The sequence below is a fragment of the Nelumbo lutea genome, chromosome 1 (genome assembly GCF_056320005.1).
Source record: "Nelumbo lutea isolate HS-2025 chromosome 1, American lotus-T2T, whole genome shotgun sequence".
NCBI classification, from domain to species: domain Eukaryota; kingdom Viridiplantae; phylum Streptophyta; class Magnoliopsida; order Proteales; family Nelumbonaceae; genus Nelumbo; species Nelumbo lutea.
The window spans coordinates 211,433,485-211,452,284 of NC_142684.1; the positions used below are offsets into that span (position 1 = coordinate 211,433,485).

The 18,800-nt window shown below is 42.7% G+C and overlaps 1 long non-coding RNA gene across 1 annotated transcript; it reads left to right on the top strand.

Moving 5' to 3' along the window:
* The first annotated feature begins 14,816 nt into the window (after nt 1-14,816).
* On the top strand, nt 14,817-16,595 carry LOC148880808 (uncharacterized). The gene is made up of 2 exons (XR_016113417.1): nt 14,817-15,714; nt 15,832-16,595. It is a non-coding gene; the product is annotated as an uncharacterized LOC148880808 (long non-coding RNA).
* Nucleotides 16,596-18,800: the final 2,205 nt, after the last annotated feature.

Genomic DNA, 18,800 nt, shown 5'->3' on the forward strand with positions numbered 1-18,800 from the left:
GATGTATTGTAGCAGTATTCAGCCCATGGGAGGTACTCCACCCAGCACCGTGGCTGGTCACCCACGAAGCAGCGAAGGTACATCTCAAATTGTCCGGTTCACCACCTCTGTTTGGCCGTCTGACTATGGATGGTAGGCTGAGGAGAAGGCGAGGGTCGTGAAGGGTTGAGAGATCCATCACATGGACGCCCAAAGATTGTGGAATAAGGGGCGAATTTCAAAAATTTTTCTCTCCCTTCAACTGGGAATCACATTACCTATTTAGAAAATCATATTTTCAAGGATCAATCTTGAACCTTAAACTGAACCAGATCTGAACCAAAAGGAATGGGAGAGAATAATACCTGATACGGAGAAGTAATATCTCCCAACGAAGGTGTTCACGCCCAAGGAAGGATCCAAAGACTGCTCCCACTGAAGATGGCGCAGTGCAGGATGGAGCAGAATCAGCAGTGTTCTTCCCAAGAACTCTGTCCTTCACAAGAAACAGCAGGATGGAACGTGAGCACAGCTTCCCTTTTTAGTCCTTTCTCAAAGAACTGATGTCAAGATCCAATCTTGACTTCTCCCACAGCTGGAGATCGAACTGGCAAACAGGGCGGCATGAGCAAGGAGGCGGCAAGAGAGTATTCGCAGGGTGCAGAATTCTCTCTTCTTGATTTCAGCACTAAAGAGGATTTAATGTCTTTCTTGGTCTCTCTCAAGGCTGCCGCCCCCTCCTTCCTTTTGTTAACTTGAAAAGATCAGCTCCTAATCCCATTAGTAGGTGCTTATCCAAATCATATTTGGATAAGCCTTCTCTTCTAATGATAAGGATAAACCCTTATCTTATCTGCAGATTAGATTAGCTTTATCCTAATCTTATTATGAGTTTTCTAGATCTAAATCACATTCAGATCTGGACTCTCTAAGTGGATAGGATTAAGACCCTATCCTAACTGCTAATCCATCTCAGAATTCACCCCTTTAATTAACTAAATTAATAGCCTAGTTCGAAATGGGCTTTAGGCCCATTAAGCTTATGTGCTCACTTAACCTTCCTAACTGCTGCCCAGTTGGGCTTCCTTGTATGGCATGGGACCCAAGCATTGATCTACACATCAGCCACATGGGTTTGGCCCAGCCTTTGTTACAAGGCCTGGTCGAATACATTGTTAAAGACAGTGCACCCCCTGAAACTCATCAAATGGGCTCTATGGGCCCAACACTTACCCTAAGTGGTCCCTGGGCCAAGCCACCTTGTAACACCCAGGGACTGTGGGCAGATGCAAGATTAGCTCATCAGGTATTATCCTCAATGGTCTTACACTTAATCTCTCAGCCCATAATGATCATACACTGCCCGACAAAAGAGGACCTCTCCCTCAGTTGCAAGGAACAGTGTTGCACTCTCCACTTATATGGATCCCAGGAATTAAAACTCTTTTGCAAACATTTTAGAAACCATAATATATATACTTTTATATCTCATATAAAATATATTTTTCAAAACAAATTTCAACGGTTGAAATCGGCTGCCGGCAGTCTTGGTTTCCAACAGTGAGAGCGCATCCCCGATCATTACCTTTGTCCGACAAAGGGGCTGATCCTGTCACTATGATCACCCACTGAGATGAATTCTCGGATTGTCCCAACATACCCAGGTTTTGACCCTCGCTAAGGATCTCACTGATTGGGACATCAAAGACAGCCCGATCCGACACCTAGTGTAGTATCATAATCGAGTCTAGGGGTTGGGTGTAACTTTCCAGTTTTGCCCATCAATCTCCAAGGTCCAAGGCAATACTGAAAATCTGGTCCAGTTCAAAGATTCAATTAATTCCACACTGTATGTGCCTAGGGTCTCACCCCGGTAGCTGAGACAAGCCACCCCAACCGACTTGGTGGCACCACAGTGTGAGGTTTGTCAGGATAGGTCTCCCCAGACCGACCCACTGGCTGTGAACATTCAAAACTAACACGAGTCTCAATAAGTGTCCAGTTTAAGGGTAATACACAGAAACATACCAAGGGAACATGAATCAAATATGTACTTTTATTCATTTACAATAAACTCATAAAGTACATCAATTTTGATTGAAGCTAAGGGCATACAAAACTGTCTAACAGGTCGTGCCCTGTAATCTAAAGAGTTCCTTCCAGAATGCGTTTGTGAAGATCGGGTCCCGGTCATTGACAATGGACTCAGGGAGTCCACTCAGGGAGTCCATGTAAGCGAAAAATGTGGGTGAAGAAGGTATGGGCGACTGAGACTACGGTATAAGGATGGGATAAAGGGAGGAAGTGAGCATATTTGGAGAACCGGTCCACTACCATGAACAAGACCGACTTCCCCCCGACTTTGGGCAGCCCTTCAATGAAATCCATGGCAATATCGGCCCAGATCTGCGTTGGGAGGGAGAGGGGTTGGAGCAGGCCTACGGGGTGCAGATTTTCCCATTTTTGCTGTTGGCAAACTGCGCATTTCTGGATAAAGTCCCGCACCGAGGCCCTCATAGCTTGCCAGTGGAAGTCAGCGTGGATGCAACATTTTTTGAATGCCCTCGTGTGTCGAGCGGTGTATGCTGGCGATGATGGAGGGGATTAGGAGTCAATCGGCGGGTAGGTAGATCTTCTTTTTGTAGAGCACCATCCTATCGTGGAAAGACCAGTTCAGGTTAGCAGACCCAGACTGTATTTGTTGGACTAGGTCGTTCCATTCTAATGACTATAGCAGTGTGTTCTGAATGTCTTCTAGTAGGGTGGCTCGTGGTTAGGAGATCGCATGGAGGAGCATACTATCTTCTTCTCGTCGGGACAGGACATCTGCTGCACGGTTCAGGGATCCTGCCTTGTAGTCCACCCGAAAATCGAAAGCCAGAAGCTTGCTGACCCAATGTTGCTGTGGGGAGGTGGTCAGTCGTTGTTCCAGCAAGTATTTGAGGCTGTAGTGGTCTGTTTTGACGATGAAGGGTATGCCCCACAAGTATGGCCTCTAGTGTTGTACTGCCTTGGCTAGGCCAATGAGCTCATTCATAGGCGGGAAATTTGAAATGGCGGTCAGCTAGATTGCGGCTGAAGAAGGCTATTGGGTGCCCTTGCTGCTGAAGGATGGCTCCTATGCCTGTGCCGGAAGCATCACGCTCAACTATGAACTCAAGATCAAAGTTCGATAGTTGGAGGACTGGTGTGGAAGAGAGGGCTTCCCTTAGGCTTACGAAGGCTGCATCGGCTGTGCTATCCCAGTGGAAGGCATTTTTCTTGAGTAGGTTGGTAAGCGGGGCTGCTAACAGGCCGTAATTCTGTACGAACCTTTGGTAGTACCCTGTTAGCCCTAGGAACCCACGGAGGGCCTTGGCGGACTGTGGCCGGGGCCAGTCCTTAATGGCCTGTATTTTGGAGCTGTCCACAGTTACACCTTGCCCGCTGATTACATGTCCAAGGTAAAGGACTTGGTGTTCCCCAAAGGAACACTTGGATCTTTTAAGGAAGAGTCGGTGCTGCTTTAGGAGCTCGAGCACGACCCGCAGGTGCTGAATGTGTTCCACCCACGTCTTGCTATAGACCAAGATGTCGTCGAAGAAGACCAGAACATATTTATGGAGGTGGGAGTGGAAGACTTCATTCATCAGGGTCTGGAATGTGGAAGGGCCATTGCAGAGGCCGAATGGCATAACTAGGAACTTGAAATGGCCATGATGCGTCCTGAAGGCTGTCTTTTCTACATCTATGGAAGACATCCTGACTTGGAAATAGCCTGACCTGAGGTCTAATTTGGAGAAGAGTTGTGCGCCATGGAGTTCGTCCAATAATTCGTCTACGACGGGGATTGGGAATTTATCTTTGACGGTTCGGCTATTGAGTTCCCTATAGTCCACACAAAATCTCCAAGTCCCATCCTGTTTGGGTACCAATAGAACTAGGGAGGAAAAAGGGGAGTGGTTGGGCCGAATGATCCCCTGCTATAGCATATCTGCGCATTGCTTCTCTAACTCATCTTTCTATCGGTGGGGGTAGTGATAGGACCGAACCACAACCGGGTCTGGCCCTACTATTAGAGGGATCCGGTGGGAGGCCCTTGGTTTCTTGGAAAACGGCTTTGTAATCGGTGAGAAGTCTCTCCACATCCATTGTGCACGAATTCTCCCCCTGGAGTGCATGTAGTTGTGTCTTGGTCCTTGTCCGGGTTCCTTGCCAAGTAATCGGTTTGCCATCTAAGTGGAAGGTCATGGTCAGGGCAGCGAAGTCCCACAGGATTGGGCCTAGCATGATCAGCCATTCGTCCAAGGATAGTACAAATAAATCTACTCGGAAAGACTCTTTTCCAACCTGAATTCTGGTGTTCTTGCAGATACCGGGGCTGTGAACTCTTTCCCCGTTCGCCACGGCTACATGTAGTTGTGGCCTGACTTCCATGGGTAACTCTAACTTGCGGGCTGCCTGATTGCTGATGAAATTGTGGGTGCTTCTGGAGTCTACCAGAATGCGCACGGGTTTCCCCGTCACTAGCGCCCTTAGTTGCATTGTCCGGGAGGTTCTGATCCCTGTGATTGCGTGAAGTGAGATCTCGGGTTCAGTTGGTGATGGCTCTTCCTCATCCTCTTCAGTCTCGTCTACTAGAAGGCAGAATAGTTTCTTGCATCTATGCCCTGCGGAGTATAGATCATCGCAATTGAAGCACTACCCCTTCGCGCGCCATTCTGCCATCTCGGCTCGGGACAGACGTCGGATGGGGGGTGACACCCTGTTGCTCCCTGTCTGTGATACTGATCTGGAGGGGTTACCGGTGTGGGTCCTCTGCTCCCTGTTGGACGTAGGGGTAGATACTCCCGCTGACCTTGACGGTGCCCAAGTCGTGGCTGGCCGTTCAATGCTGAAGGGTCTGTGAGTAAGCTGCATCTTTCGTTCAAAGGTGCGGGCGAGGTTCATTGCCGTAACCAGATTTGGGGGGTGTTGCATCTCTACGTCTACCCTGAAGGGTTCTATCAGTCCTGCTGTGAACATGTCCACTTGCTGATCTGGTCTAACCGTGGCCACTCTAACAAGCAAGGTCTGGAACTGGCGTTGATATTCAGCCACTATTCCTGTTTGCTTGAGATTGATTAGCTCACCCAACAGGTTGCTCGTCATCGGGGGTCCAAACTTGAGGAGGCAATAGGACCTGAACTGCTCCCAACTGAGCCCGGGTTCTTCTTGCTCCACGCGATAGAACCAGAGTTGTGCCTCTTCCGTAAGTTAGAAGGCTGCCAGGCTAACCTTGTCTCTGTCATTCGTGCGCTGGTTGCGGAAGAACTGCTCGCAGTGGTACAACCAACCTAATGGGTCTCCAGTGCCGTCGTAAGATGGAAATTCAAGCCGGCTGTACTTGGGGACAACTGCAGTCGTCGGTGCAGTGGCTTGATGTTCGTTGGCTGATTCTATCCCATCCGTGCGGCGACTGCTAGTAGAGGCTAGTCCCTCCGAATTCTTTTCTTTGTTGGAGAGGAACACTTCTAACAGGCAATGCAGCTCCCGAATGTCATCTTTGACCTCTCGAACCTCCATATTGGTCTCTGCGAGCCTATGCTCCAGTTCATGGACTCTGAAAGACAATGCCTCTTGTTCCCCCATGATGGTAGGCTCTGATACCAAGATGTTATGAGCCCGAGCATAGGATCGTGTCACGGGTCGCTCCACCACAGGAACCTCAAATCTTTCCTTGCCTTTGGCCTTGCGTACAGGCCCTCTTTTGACTATCTCGTGGGTGATTTGTCCAAGAAATCACCGAACTCTCCTTTACTCTCTTTCTTGACTGAATATTTGATATCCTCATTCAATAATGGCGTCTCCTTAAATAGGAGATTACAAGAGGAGGGTTCCTTGTTGGATTCGGCTAGGTTAGTCCTAAATGGACTCAAACTCCTACTTCTAATTAGACTACTTACTTTTAATGGTACTACAATTCCTTCTAAGAATAGGGGATAAGATAAGGGAGAATGGGATAAGGGATAAGGCGCGTTCTCTTGACGTGTCCAGATAAGGGTGGGCCCACCCAATGAGCTGTCATGTGGGCCCCACTCTGCTGCTGTTGCCAGTGTGCGTGCGCGCGACTCATGGTGCCGCCGCCGTGCGGTGTTGGTCGTGTGCGCTGCTGCCTCAACTGCTGCCGTGTGGTGCGGGTGCTCATAACAACACATTAGTGTCAACCTTGACAGGATAAATCTCTCTAGATCTATCGAACGACTGTGAAGATTCTAAACTAACACGAGTCTCATATGTATCCAATTTAAGGGTATTACACAGAAACACCATAATAACACGAATCAAATATGTATTTTATTCATTTACATTAAATGTCATGATGTACATCATTCTGATTGGAGTTAAGGGCATACATTGTCTAACAGAACCCTGTAGGAAGGTTGGGCGAATTTTCAAAAAATTTTTCTCTCCGATGTGGGAGTCGCATTTTCTATTTTGGAAAATTGCATTTTCAATGATAAATCTTGAAACCAAATCGAACCATATCTGAAACCAAAAGGGAGGAGAGGGATATACCTAATACGGAGTAACAGTAACTCCCAACGAAGGTGTTCATGCTCAAGGAGAAAACCAAAATCTGCTCCCACTGAAGATGACACAGTGTGAGGTGAAGCAGAATCAGTAGGATGGCTTTTCAGCAAGAACCAGATTCTTCAGCAAGAATGTGATAAAGGGCTGGTGAGCACAACTTCAGATTTCCTTTTCTTGCAAAAAGCAATATCAAGAACATTTTTTGATAACTCCCACAGGTGGAGATCGAATTGGGTAGGGGCAGCAAGAACAGGAAGAAAAGAGTAGAAGGCAAGAGCAATTGAACTGTGTGTTGTTTTCTCTCTTAATTCAACAGAATGTGAGTGTATTTGGAGATCTGCCCTCCTCTCCTATTTATAGCCTTAAAGAGAGGCTCTCCTAATCCTATTAGGAGTTTCTTAATCCAAATCTTATATTTGGATCTAGACTCTCTTTAAGAGAAAAGGATAATCCCTTATCTTATCTATAGATAAAGATCAACCTTCCTAATCAAATTAGGAGTTTCCTTATCCAAATCTTTATTTGGATCTGAACTCTTTGAGTGGATAGGGAAAATCTCTTATCCTATCAATTGATCCAAATCCTAGAACCGCCCTTTATTTAATTAATCTTATTAAGCCAGTTCGAATAGGCTTTAGGCCCATTAAGTCTATGTTCTCACTAGCCCTCTTAACCTACTCCCCAGTTAACTATCATTGTGTGGCGTGGGACCCAAACATTGATCTACACATCAGCCACATGTGTTCAGTCTAGCCTTTGTTACAAGGCCTGGCCAAATTCACTGTAAGAGGCAGTGAACCCCTGAGTCCATCACCATGGGCTCTTAATGGGCCCAACATTTATACTAAATGGTCATTGGGTTCAGCCACCTTATAAAAACTCAAGGACTGTGGACAGATGAAAAATTATCCCATCAGGTATTACCCCCAATGGTCTTATACTTAACCTCTTAACCCATAATGATCAAACAATGCCTGACAAAAGAGGACATCTCCCTCGGCTACAAGGTATAGTGTTGCACTCTCTACTCACATTCATCTCGGGAATTAAAATATAATTTACAAAACAAATTTCAACGGTTGAAATCAACTGCCAGCAATATAGGTTTCCATTAGAGAGAGTGCATATTCACTTTATCCGACAAAGGGGCTGATCCTATCACTATGATCACCCACTCAGATGAATTCTCGGACTATCCTAACATACCTAGGTTTTGACCCCCTCTAAAGATCTCACTGATTGGCATATCAAAGACAGTCCAATCTGACACTTAGTGCAGTGTTATAATCGAGTCTAGGGATTATGTGTAACATTACCGTTTTGTCCATCAATCTCTAAGGTCTAGAGCAATACTGAAATTTTGGTCTGGTTCAGGGTTTCAAGAAAACCCACACTACATATACCTCAGGTCTCACCTTGGCAGCTGAGACAAGCCACCCAAACCAACTTGGCGGCACATCAGTGTCAGCTTTGGTAGGATAAATCTCTCCAGATCTATCCAACGACTGTGGAGATTCTAAACTAACAAGAGTCTCAATAAGTGTCCAATTTAAGGGTATTACACAGAAACACACCATAATGACATGAATCAATTATGTATTTTATTCATTTACAATAAATGTCAAAAAGGTACATCAATATGATTGGAGGTAAAGGGCATAACTGTCTAACACTCGACCTCCCTTGTTGAACTTGTATTGCATGACTATTTTACCGATTTCCACGGTATTATTCCACCTAGAGTAAACACATATCTACTAGTGAAAGTACTATCATTTGAATCTGAAATCTAATTCGCATCAGTAAAGCCTTCTAGAACAGGAGGAAAACCTGAATAATGTAAACCAAAGTTTATGGTTCCTTTTAAATATTTTAATAATCTTACTAAAACTTTCCAATGTTCATTTCTGGGATTATAAGTATACTGACTTAATTTTTTCACAGCTATAGTTATGTTTGGTTTTGTATAATTCATTAAGTAGGATACAGATCCGATTATTTAAGTGAATACTACAATCAAGATGTGTTTTAACTGGTTTACAATCATAGTGTCCAAATTTCCTTGTTCTTTATGTATTTTAATCCTCAACATTACATCAGCCCCACCCAAGTCCTTGGAATCAAATTTGGACATTAGAAATTGTTTTGCTTCTTTTGTTACCTCTAGATTAGTTCCCATTATTAGATATCATCAACATATAGACAGATCATAACTCCTGTATTATTTTCAAATTTGCTATAGACACATCTATCAAAGTCATTTCTGTTATATCCATTAGTTACTAATACATTATCAAATTTTTTATGCCATTGTTTGGGAGCTTGTTTTAAGCCATACAGAGACTTAATTAGTTTACATACTTTATTTTCTTGTCATGGTATTATGAAGCATTCAAGTTGCCTAATGTAAATTTCTTCCTCTAATTCCCCATTTAAGAAATTTGTTTTCATATCCATTTGATGAACTATCAATTTGTAAGTAGATGCTATAATAAACAAAACCTAATTGTTGTTAATCTTGCAACCGGGGAGTAGGTGTCAAAGAAGTCTATACCTTTATTTTGTATGAACCCCTTAGCAACTAACCTGGCCTTGAATTTATCTATTGTGCCATTTGGTTTTAGTTCTTTTCTTAAAAATCCACTTGCAATCTAGTGCCTTGGTTCTAGGTGGGAGATTTACAAGTTTCCAGTGTGGGCCTGGAAGTAGGATCTCAGTTTCTAGGCTGCTAGCACCAAGGCAAAGGCCAACTTTTCTATGTCTGGGTACCTTGTCTCAGCAGCGTGCAGGACCTTGCTCACATAATAAACAGGTCATTGAACTTTATCTACTTCTCTTATGAAGTCCAAGCTGACTACCTCGTCACTCGCGGAGAGGTAGAGTTTAAGCTCGTCCCCAGTCTCAAGTCTAATCAATAAGGGAGGCGAACTAAGGTATTTCTTCAGCTCGTCAAAGGTGAGGTGACACTCTTTGGTCCACTTGAAGCCTTGGTTTTTCTTTATTGCCTTAAAAAAGGGTAAGCATATCCCAGCCGACTTAGACATAAATCGGTTTAGGGTAGCTATTCAGCCAGTTAACTTTTGGGTCTCCTTAACCGAGCTAAGAGGTCACATATCTAATATTGCTTGGATTTTTTCTTGGTTGGCTTTGATGCCACGTCGGCTAACAATGTATCCGAGGAATTTACCCGACGTCACACTAAAGGTGCACTTGTTTGTGTTAAGTTTTAAGTTGTATTTTTTCAAAACTTTGAAAATGAGATCTAGGTCGACGATCAAATCATTCAAAAACTGGGTTTTGACAATCATGTCATTAACATAACATTCAATTTTATTACCAAGTAAATCTTAAAATACATTGTTTATAAGTCGCTGGAAGGTTGCTCTAGCATTTTTTAAGCCGAAAGGCATGACTTTGTAACAATACAAGCCAATTTCGGTTACAAAGGTTGTTTTCTATTTGTCCGCTAGGTCCCCGAGATTTGGTTGTAGGCGGAGTATGTATCCATGAAACTCAACAGCTTGTACCCTAAGGTAGCATCTACTAGGCGATCTATTCGAGAGAGAGGGAAGTTGTCTTTGGAGCAAGCTCGCTTAGGTTGGTGAAGTCAACGCACATGTGCCACTTGTCATTGGCCTTTTTCACTAACACTGGATTTGCAACCCAGCTCAGGTACTAGACTTCTCTCATGAAATCCGTAGTGAGCAGCTTCCCTACTTCTTCATCTACTACCTCCCATCTTTTCGAGGCAAGGTTCTTTTTCCTTTACCAGATTGGTCTAACTATATGGTCAACATTTAATTTATGAGTCATCAGTTTAGGGTCTATGTCGGAAATTTCTACTGTCGACCAGGCGAAACATCCAAATTACTAAGTAAGAAACTTACCAAACTAGAGTGCACTAGCTCTGTTAGGCGAGCTCCTATCTAAACTGTTTTTCTTGGTTTGGCTTTTGAGATCGGCTCTAGAATGGTTTCTTCAGTTGGTTGAGCTCTCTCATCTGTATTTTCCAGAGGTGGCTCCATGTCGATATCGATGACAATCTTGCCTTTTGCTTTTAGGGCGGCTACATAACACTTGCGGGATTCGAGTTGGTCACCTTGCATAACTCTGATGTCTCCTTCAGAAGGGAATTTGACTACCAAGTGATATGTTGAGAGTTGAGACTACTGCCCGGAGGGCGTACAGGATAGGTCAGCCTAGTATGGCGTTGTATGGGGAGGGAGTGGTGACCACTAGGAAGTCGTGGTCAAACCAAACTATGTTAGGGGGCGAGCCCGCATCGAATGGTACCCTCACCCTGCCAACTGGCCAAACTACTTCCCCACTAAAACCTACTAGGGATATGTCAACAGGCTGGAATTCTTTCTTTCCAAGCTGCCTGAGTCGACCAAAATTCTTTTTACCTTGAAGTCGTCTATTAGCAGTCTTACCACCAGAGCATCGATGTGTGGATACTGTATTCTGTGCATGTTGTCTTCGATGAAATAGATTACTTCTTTTCTTGGGCGCTTTGGTGGATTATCATCTTCATGCTCTAGTTCCGAAACTAAATTTTTCCTTGCCGAGTAGACCTGTTCATGGGTCGGGCTGGGTCGGGCTCAAGCCAGGCTTTTAGAGTTCATTAACAGAAAAATAATAGGCCCGAGCTCGAGCTCGGCCTGACCAATGGGCCTAGAACTTGGGCCCGAGCCCAGCCCTGATAAAAAGCCCAAAGCCCGAGCCCGAAGCCCAACCTAATAAAAGAAAATCAAAATTTTCCCTATTCAAATAGACATTATTTATTTTAATTCATATGTTTTTCCCCTATTTAAATGAACAATGGGCCTACAAGTGAATCAACAACCTTCTCAAATCAAAAAATTTATTCAAATGGACATCACATAGGGTTTTTACTTAGGTTTAACTATAGGTCGGGCCAAGTTTACTTAGGTTTAACCATAGGTTGGGTTGGGTCGGGCTCAGGCTGGGCTATTTTGGCAAAGCCCGAGCTTGGCTCGAATTTTATGCGGGTCGGGCTTTTTGGCCCGAGGTTAAGCCCGCGGGCCAAAAAGCCTGTTCAAGCCCGTCCAGGGGTCGGCCCGGCCCGTCAGGCCACCTGGCCCATGAATAGGTCTACTGCCGAGGTGGTGCACCCGGCTACAATTGACCCTCTGGTGATCATGTTAATGACACCCAGACAGGTCGCTCCTTTTGCTAGTTCTTGGGAGCTACTTCTTGCTCCCTACTTGCCTCGGTGCCTTCCTGTTCTGTTCTTCAGGTTGGTGCTCTTCCTTGACGAAGTGTTTCAGGTAACCTCATCGAATGAGGTCTTCGATTTTATTTTTGAGGTTCTAGCAGTTTTTTGTGTCATGGCCAACATTGCGTTAGAAGTGGTAGTACTTGTTGGGGTTCCTAGTGGCTAGGTCGCCCTTCATCCTGGGCGACCACTTTACATAATTGTTGGATTTTATTTGCATTAAAATTTCTCCCCTTTTTGCATTTAGGGGGGTGAATGTCCTACCGTACAGAGATGGGGTACCAAGCTGCTGGTTTGAACCCCACTGAGGTGATTTTCTTTTACTTCTAGGCAAGTTGGGGTGTCACACTCCATTTTTATCCGTAGTGAGTTGCACGACTAGGTCTAGGTCAGGAATTTGTAAGTGCTCCATGTTAAATCTTTTTATGTATTCTCGCAATGTTTCATTAGACCTCTGAATCACGTTTAATAAGCAAGTAGCAGATTTTGATTGACTCTTACTTGTGGCGAACTGGTTTCAATTTTGAATGGAGACAGGAGCCAGCCTTGAATACCAGAGCTAGGCTTCTTCTTTAAGGGTGGTTTGGAAGGCGATGCACATGCTTTGGATCATTAGCTCCATGAAGCAACATTAGGGCTTGGAAACTATTTGCGTGCTCAATTCGATCGGTTGTGCCTTTGTAGGTCTCGAGGGTAGGTGCTCTGAAATTTTTTGGTTTCAGGGCTTGGAGGATCTCTGGTGCCAATGGGGATTCCCGAGTTATGCACGGATGCTCAGATAGAGCATCTACCTTGCTTGCTGCTTTGTTGTCTACCCTTCTCTGAGTTACACTCCCTGTTGGAGTAATCTGACTCTTCTTTGCGGCGTGGTGTGCACGTCTCTTGCGTCTTCTCTTGGACCCCTCAAATGAGTTGGCGGCCTTGGTCCCGATGGGAGGCATAGCTCGGGTTTCCACCAGTAGCTGACTCTGATTGTTGTTTGAGGCTGCGTTGTCAACGTGGGGCTGGTTCTTTACATGCCTAGGTGCCCTGTTGACCTAGACTTGACTGTGGACCCAGACAGGAGTTGGGTTGGAGTTGCTGATCTAATTCAGACTGGCATTCTGTTGAGGTACCTGTTGGAGAGGCACCTGTTGGTTCTGCTAGTGTTGCTGTTGTTGCCCCCCCCCCCCCCCACCCCACAACATGCTTTCCCAAAATTTTAGTTGGTCACTCATCCCCCGCACACATTGCACCAAATCATATAATTGGCACGCATCGACTACTGTGAGAATAGCTGCGGGCTCGACCGTAGGATGAGGCGCATTCACATTCTCTAGTACGACGGTTGGGTGCAGGGGGACATCTATTTGTCCAATGATTACAGTGGAGATCTGGTTGTTGTTGTTGTTGTTGGTGGGCTGCTTGCTTGAGGAAGCCATTACTTTCTTAGTTCTTAAAAGAGGTAAAGAGAGTACTTAACTTTTGTTACAGTTTCCCACAAATGGCGCCAATTGATGTTGCACGATCTGGCTACTCCCTCATGTCAGGTGACTCAGGCGCTGATTCAGGTGATTACTTGTCAGAGCCGAGCTGGTGGTGACCAAGCTAAAGTGCTTCTACAAAAAATGATGTTAGAGTGCCCGGGTTGTCTTTACCCAAGGAGGGCACTCTGATGCTTAAGTCAAGAGATGTTTGGATATTTCTTGAGAGAATGAGAGAGCTACAGAGTGCATTATCGTGCGTACCTTCATAGGTAGAAATGAGTGCCTTATACAGGCATCTGTTGTCAGATCCCTCTTACAATGGGCTTCAGCTTCTCGTGGAACCGTTGTCGCTTGGTTTGGTGCAGTTATCCGTTGGTTGCGCAATTGGTGTGGCAATTATACTATGTCTGAGTTACTCTAAGGTGTGCAATGCAATAGGCCGGTTTAACTATCGAGGTACGCGCTCTAGAGATCTCGGGCTGGTAACGTATTGTCAGTCTAAGTCAGTGGATCCTTCTCATAGCTCGTCGTCGAATCCTACAGCTCGGTGAGTCTCTAGGGCAGGTAGCCATGACCGGAGAGCTAATTAGTTCATCCTGACCGAGGTGGAGATCGGCCTGGGCAAAGTGTTTTGGGCTGACTTGCTGAGCTAGTTTGCTTACTCAGCACTGAGGTATCACACCAAGGCCACATGTCGTAAGATGATTAGGAGGACCAAATTACACCTCATCAACAATGATTTATGATATAAAATGGAGTCATTATCGAATAAGTCTTTATATTAATAATAATAATAAAAAAACTATAAATTCATCAAAACTTTGTTGTTAACAACAATCTTATTTTTACCTCCATTTTTTATCAAGCATCTTCATTTTGGATCATGGAAATGAAGGCTTTTTGTGCAACACAAAGTTCTTTTAAAGGCTTACCCTACCTAATGGAGGTTTTTACATAAAAAAAGTTGGTGAATACTATAGCATACTTATAATAACAGAAATAAATTCATTTTTAGAACTTCCTTACAAATAATTATATTACATTATAGGAAAAATCTATGACTGGAAAGATATGATACAGGAAAAACTTTGACCAATCAAAATCCTGAGAGTTTTGATGAAAACCCACCTGATTGGTTATCAATTTTATTAGGGCAGTTAATTGGTTGTATTCTTTTATTGCAAAAGTCAATAATATTTTATTGAAATTCTGGTTTAAATAAGGCAATTTGGAGCAATGTTGTAAAAACCAACTAAAAAACTGAACTGCTTTGGCCACTGGTTTTCAAGTCAATGGTTTGATCATCTTATCCCAAAGGATGGTTTATTGTAATTTTAAAAATAAAAATAATTAAAATTAGGGCAAATTTTTTAAACTATCCCTATTGTTTAGTTAATTGACTAACCATACTCTTACCGTTTAATTATTAGCTTGCACCACCCCTACTGACAATTGCCTAAAACCTCTTTTACCGTTAATGTTTCGTCATAAACCATTCACATGTGACACCACGTGATTGTTATAAATTTCAAAAATCACTAACTTACCCTTTTATGGTCAAAAACACCCTTTTCGGTTTGTCCTCTCTGAAGCCCGTAGCCGGTGAAATGGAGTATCCTAGCTCTATTCTTCTCCTTCGTCTAATCTTCTTCTCCATTCTAACTCGGGGCCCATGTGAGCTCGAAGTAATATCAGGCGGTGGCAGTGGTATTCTAGGTAAGAGGCAATTTTGCCCAATTTTTCACCTTCCCAAGTAGGTAAGATCAATGGCTTTTACATGCACAGATGAAATGGTCATTGGACGGAGAATGAGGAACAACAACTCAGGATGCTTTTACACAAACATCTGCTTAATTAATCAAATGACCTCTACCCGTTTCTTATCTTTTCTTCAGCGGATTGAAGGACCGGCGACGTCTAAAGCAGGTCGATTAAATCTTGGAGGTGATCGAAGACCGTGAAGGTCAAATCGCAGTGGTCGGAAGCCATCATTCTTGAAGTAGCAATCCATGGTGTTTCAGGCATTGTCAGAAGCCAAAACATTGTAGAGAAAATCTATGGCCACTGCGCCCATCAAATCACAGTGGTAGGTTGCAATTTTTTCACTCCTGAAGTGGGGGAAGAACGAAAGGGGTCCTCACTCTTGAAGCCACTCGCGGGCTTGATTCCTTTGTTCCTGTTGTTGTCTATTTAGGAGAAAAAATGAGATGGAGAGAGATTCAATGAAGAATAATAGCAACAGCAATCAGCCAGGGGAGGGAGTGTGTAGAGTGAATCCTTAGACAACAATTAATGGATTTCGCATTGCAGTGGGGCAACCGGAAGTGACTTCGGTGTATGAAGATTCAGGTTAAAGACCACTCCACCGATAAGACTACGATATGAGTTGACAGACGCATCGTTAGAACCGAAAGAGAGACTTCAAATCGAACCACTTCCATCTTCGTCTCCTCCTATTCAAACTCATCACATTCTCAGGTAGAGTACACACCTCAATAGTCTTTCTGTTTTTCTCAGTCATTTTGGACTTTGGAGAAATCAATTTGGACATCATGATTATTGTTTTAACAACATCTAATGTGCACGAAGATGCAGACTCTTCTCATTCCAGTCTATGGTCCCGCCACAACACTGTACATATTTACATTCGTACTTCTTCCAACTGAATCAAGTTCTAATCCCATCACTCCCATATCTGAAATTTGACAGTGTCATCACAGATTTTTGATGTGTCAAATTCACACCTTATTTATTAGGTAGCATGCAATAAATATCCTTCTTCTGTTGATCGAATTAATTTTGTAAGCAATTGCATCCATCAGCAACATTGGCATCAAACATACAAAAATGAAAGAGAGAAGAAAAGAAATAGGGGTTTTCAAGTGCTGCTTCGAGTTTTCGCTTCTTCGGCGATGGTGCTCACTCTCTGGAATTTCAGATTTCTCATTTCTCAAGTCCAAAAGGAATTTGGGTTCATAAGAAGCTTCCCCAGCTCCGTCCTCTCAGCAAATGGGTTCATTTCATACGAAGCAACAACGGTTACTGCACTGATCCTCAAATGGGTTCACACGGAAGCTTCCCCGGCTTGGAACTAAAAAACTTCACCGGTCCTATTCGCTCCAGTACGATGTTGAACAGCCGCCACCTATTCCGTCCGATTTGTTGTCGGGCGTTCCAATGTCTCATAAGCCCGATTATCCTCCAAACCTTAGGGACCATTTCAACGGAGGCAATGTTAATTATCAGAAACAATAGGGGTGGTGCAAGACAGTAAAAATAGTTTAAGAAATTTGTGATTAAAATTAAAAATAGTAGAAAACTGTTATCTAAATTGAATGGATTGATAATTCTTACTTAAATCATTAGATTATTGACTAAGTCAACAGATTTTTGACAAAGGAACAGCGATTAGAGGTGAAATGAAATTGAACGGCCCAACTGTTTTAGAATTTGAAAAATCATAGCTTGGAATAACCAATATAAGCATTACAGATATTGATGAACATGTTTTGAATTGTATTGCACGGCAAAGGTTGGAGGCTAGTTGAATGTTTGTATCGAACAGAACAAAACAAAGCTGATCCAGTGTCTGCAAGTAAGATCATATATGCCCATCTGTCTTGCTTTGCTAAAATACATACCATGCAAGGACAGAAGTGTGGTCCAAAAGATGCGCTCCGACGCTACCAAACGAACTGAACTCGCAAGTTCATTTTAATTAGATTTTAAAGAAAAAAGAATCATGGTCTTCAAACTAATTTGATTATACCAATCAATCCATAACCTGCCCAAAAATTCTAGGTCTCATTCACTATTAAAACTTGCAAAAAGCTGTTGACTTGGGTAAGAATAATCTGGTGAGTTAATCGGTTAAACTGTTAACTATTTGACCCAGTTTGCATGTCACTGGTTAAATATTAATTCTGTTTTCTTGGATGGTTAAACTGTCTAACTATTTGATCAATTTGTATGTCAGTTTAATTTCCAAACTTCAAAATGTGTCAATTCAGTACTTAAATTTTCAAGTGTCAATTTAGCACCTACCTTTAACCAGTTCATAGTTATGTGTATCAGGCGACATCATGTGTCACTTAAAACTTTTGAAAACGTCAAAATTATCTTTCGAAATAAAACACTGTTCATCTTCTTCTTCCTCAAAAAGATGAAACAAAGGTGTAAGTTTTGGGTATCGATTTTTGCAAGGGAATGGTAATGTTTGCAGCCATTAAACCTAGGCATGGGAATGGGAAGAGTTGAGAAACAGATATCAGACAAAGAAAAAAGGGAGATGGCATGTTTTGAAAGTTTAGATACTAGATTGGCACATTTTGAAGTTTGGGGACCAAGATGAAACTAGGCTCAAGGTACATGGTACTAATCTATAATTTTCCATAAATAGTTTTTCTTTTATCACACTTATTTTTGTTTAATATAATGAATATATAATATAGAGATATATCTAATTTATTTATATTTTTTTTTCATTTTTATTCCATGCTTTATATTTTCTTCACTTTTATATACAATTTTTAATCATAACATCATGGTATTGAACCACTGAACCACCACCCAGATGGAAAACTATCTAGCTCCGTCTATGGATCAGTTTTAGAAACACTAAAAAATTATAATTATATTATTACAGAAATGAAAATTTCACAATCAGTCCATCTTAAATTATATATTAAAATGTGCATCCAAATATTAACTGTTGATGAAGTGTGACATAGGTGCACATGGCAGGCCCAACAACATGGGCGCACGTGGCAGACCCAGGATAGCGACATGTGATATAAGGCAAATCACATCTTAACATTTATTGTTCTAAGCTCTCTAACTTTCTAGTGGCCTCGTCTGAGCCATCCAACTTAGGTCTCATTCACCCTCTTTGCTACACCCTCACTAACTTGATCGTTGGAATCTCTACCCCTGGAATAACACCCAGGGCCTTTGACGTGCTTCCTCTTTTATAAATCGGATTTAGCCCTCGGCTCTATCAACCCTCAGATACATCAACAAGCCCTCGACTAATAGAAGTAAATTTACATTGTTGCTCTCGACTCATTCCAAGCAGCAACAAAGTAGAACAATGAAGTAATGAACAAGGTATAAGATCACCTTGGTTGAGTTGAGTGCCATCACTTATTCTATGAGAAAATAAATAAATAAATAAAACAAAATATTTAACAGTAAACTGCACCAATGGAACATTAATTTTTGACTATCTAAAGAGACAGACAAGACTCCAATGATAAAAAAGAAAAATGAATTAGAAGTAATTGAATAATATTGAATAAAAATGATAAGGAATGTACAAATAAAGAGTTAAGATTGGGGAATCAGGAAATAGATTGATAAGTATACGATTAAATGAAGTATATGACGATCGGAAGAAAATTGAGTTGGTATAGCTGGAACAGCCATAGAATGAAGTGGATTCCAACTTCGCTCACATCGAAGAAAGAAAGAAGGAGATCCACGCAATTGCCATTAATTAATTTTTTTAATTCATTTTGCGGTACCCCACATTATCATCCTCATTTTCTTTCACATTCTCACATAAG